This window comes from Eimeria mitis, genomic scaffold (genome assembly GCF_000499745.2).
Source record: "Eimeria mitis Houghton genomic scaffold, Emh_scaff491, whole genome shotgun sequence".
Taxonomy (NCBI): domain Eukaryota; phylum Apicomplexa; class Conoidasida; order Eucoccidiorida; family Eimeriidae; genus Eimeria; species Eimeria mitis.
The window spans coordinates 13,825-17,764 of NW_013573211.1; positions in this window are offsets into that span (position 1 = coordinate 13,825).

Genomic DNA, 3,940 nt, shown 5'->3' on the forward strand with positions numbered 1-3,940 from the left:
CAAGGAAGCAGATCCTTTTGAATGGTAAGTGCTCAGCCGCGTTTGTGCGTATATATACATGTATCCCCACCTATATATATACCTCTATATATCTATCAATTTATCTATCTACCTATGCATATATATATATCTATATATATGTTTGTCTATTTGGTTGGGTGTCTATCTGTCTATTAATACATTTGTCTATCTACACGTAATTATTAACTTTTGGCGTAGAGAACCTTAATGATTCGTCCAACTTCAGGTGTATCGACATCTTCGAGGCCGCGGCAGACTTACTGAAAGAAAGCAAATCACAAATAAACACTTCACAAATATCAGAGGGTCGCAGTCAAAAGAAACGGGCCCGACCCACGGCCTCCAGCCAGCAAGGGGTGATAGAGATAAAGGAGAAACACGCACCACCAACTGTAAAGATACTGCGGCAAGCAGTTACAAAGGAGAAACACGCACCACCAACTCTAGAGGTTCTGCGGCAAGCACTTGCAAACGTCAGCGTATTCGACATCAGCGAATTAACCCCCCAGGAAGCAAACAAGAACAGAAAACGTATACACCGCATCACCTCCCATGCGCACACAAAAGCACTGGATTTGAGAGAGAAATTGAATAAGGAAGCGGTGGAATCCCCTAGTGATAGGTGGACTCTTTGCATTACTTCAAGTCATCCAGACCACCATTTATCTCTATATGTCTCCCGAAAGGGAAAGCCGGGAATACAAAAGCATTTGTGTTGTGTTCGAAAGGAATTTGACGCTGCAATGGCAGCCGCTGGTGTGTTGCTGCTTCGTGATCCTTCGTTGGCTTTCATCAACAGTGTAAGTCCTGCTTTTCTGTGCAGTTTGGAGAGGTGTGGAATCCCAGTGGAAATATGAAGGCCATTGGACCTTTGCAGTTTGCAAATCCGAAATCTGTGGCTAAAGTGTAAACGCGTGCAGCGCTGGGTATTTCAAGAAAAGTAAAAGTTTATATCAAGTAGTTCATAGATTTAGACCCAACAAAGCCTGACGCTAAGAGTCCAGATGCATCCATCAACTACTTCGCACTTGCATATGCGACCAGCTCGCTGTAGCTAGATGACTTCCTGCAGCTAGCTAGCTAGCTAGCTAGCTAGCTATCTGCCTAGCTAGCTGGCTAGCCACGGGACACTGAACGCACCAGATATGCGGCGATGCAGCAGTTCTGCAATGTGCGTGCCTCGGATATGAGGGAATTCAAGTTCCGTGTTCACTGTCTTTTGCAGGAAGCGAGCTTCTAAAAAGAAAACCCTAACCCCAACAAAGATGGTAAGCAAGAAAGCACGCGGAAACAGACGATATTTCACTCCTCTCTTCAACAGCCACGTTATGCTGAGCAAGGCGTGTATGAGGCATCTACTGATCTCTATCAGATGAAAATCAATCAAATCAGAGAGTGCAGCTTCCAGTGTTTCAAACAAAACATTTGCATTCGCTGCGTTAACACGAACTCAGAGCTCCAAGAAGAAGTGGGCGAAGAACCTTCACTGCAGATACGCTGAGAGAAACGACAGTGAAACGCATATACACGTTTCGGTCTGTTGCTCGATATATTTCAGGAAACGCCAAAGAAACTGCACAAATTTGCAAAATTTGAGAAATAGTTTTCACATACATTCAAGTACAAAGATATTCTAGAAGAAAATTATGAGTGAATTCAATTGTATAAATACACCGTTCGCTGGCACCCCATGCACGCTGGAGGGGCCACAAGCATGGATCCAAGGTATATGAGATATCAGCAGCTTGAAAAAGAAGTTCATATGAAAGCAAAACAACTTATAGAAACAATACAGTTGAGCAGTTGGCAAGCGCTTGCAGATACAATATGCGGGGCTAGCTAAGGAAAAGGAAAAGAAGCAGCGCGTGTGCAAGTAGAGAAACTTCAGGTTTCTCAACGAATTCTGTCGTTGAAGCAGGTTTCTGAAACAGGATAAATAAATAGGAGGTTTACGGCAACAATACAAGTGAAATTATCACACTGAAGAATTATAAATTAATAAAGTTTTCTCGCATCGATGCAACTGCTGCATTCACAGCGAGTTGTATGAAACCAACTTGTTGAGTCGAGGAAGCTGAAACACAGAAACACGGCCGAGATCATACTCAATGTTTATAAAGTATTTCATGTATCCTTCGCTAACTGAATTATTTTTTGTATATAATAGCATAACTGCTGTAAAATATATTTATAATGCGTCTAGAAACGGTTTAAATGAGGGTTTTGTCAATGCATTTGAGCTCGCAGCCCCGTTCCTTGCATGCGTATTTTTTTGTGTTTTCTATGTGATGTTTCTGCTGAAAGCGCTGAAAACAGTGAAATTTTAGTTGTTTAATGCGAATACGCAAACAAATAAATGATAGTTCTGTTGCAGTTTCTCTACAGATGCCCCCTTCTCTCGTTTCGCTTGTGTTGTCGTTCGCAGTGCAGTTGAAACAAAGTTGAGGCAACAAGATGTGATTGTTGTTTGTTTTTCTTTATTTTAATGTTTTTTTATTATATTTTTATTCTTTTATCCTTTTGGTTTTCGCTGATGTGTTTAAACAATGCCATTTCCTGCTGCAAAGCTCTTCAGTGTTGCTCTGCGTCAGCTCTCTAAGCCTATGGCTGCTTACCTACAGAACTCAGCACAAGGAAACCCGTATTTCAAGCTAGCATGTGTTTCTATGGCGACGCATTACCACAATTTAGAACAAAAAATAATTAATAGATTCTATGATAAAGACGAAAAACTACAATTTATTCCAAAATTAAATGAAGAAAAAGCCGTCAAGCTCGGTGCAACCATCATCGGCGAGGCTTTCATCTTTGGTGTTGCAGGTAAAAACGAATAAAAACTAAAAAATAAAAACATCATCATTCAATAAAACGATCCACAGATTTAGAAAAATAACAAACACAATTAAATCAATTAATCAATTAATTAATTAATTAATTCATCTATTAACTCTGAGGTTGCATACAAGAAACTGCAACCACAAATTCTATAAAGTAATCAATGCATTTTAAAAGATAACAAAGAAGATATAAATAGTTGATCGAGTAATAAACTAAATGATTAATTAATTAATTAATATTTTATTGTTTATCGTTTGGCTGTTAGCGAAGAAACATATCAACTGGTTTAGTTTCAGGACCTGAAGTGATACGCATATATGTGAAATCTATGAAAATATGTTTTATTGTTCTATTTGTTGAATTTCTTATATTTTACTTTTTTATTTGTTTTATTTGTTGTATATTTCATTGTTTTTCTTTTTCAATTGCTGCAGCTTGTGCCCTGGTGATGGAGTACCGCCGCAGCACACTAAAAGAAGCTGCAAAAGAAAACCAACTACAGAGCCGCCTCATGACACTGGAGGTGAAAACAACGAAAATAAAATAAAAATAAATACAAAATTAAAAATATAATGCAATATTATTTAATATAATACTTTTTCGTGTTGTTTTATCAGTTGCCTTTTGCTCATGCTTTCGCTTATTTGTTGTTTTCTTGCTATGCTACCTTCGTTTCATTTATTTTCTCGTTTATGGATTTTATTTCGTTCTTTGTTTTATTCATTTATTCACTATTTTATCTTTATTCATCTTATTTATTTATTTATTTATTTATTTATTTATTTATTTATTTATTTATTTATTTGTTTTGTTTAAAGGCGCAAATAATACAATTGCAACAAGAAAACGACAGAATATTAAAAAGTGTATTCCCGCATGAGAAACACATCAGATCTACCATAGACATCAACTATCAAGCAGAAGGTAAAATAAATTTATTTCTTTTTATTAAATTAATTAATTAATACATTTATTTTTTTAAATATGTAATTAAATAAGTAAATTTCATTAATAAATTCATCTTCTTTGTTTGAATATGTATATATATATATATATATATATATATATATATATATATATA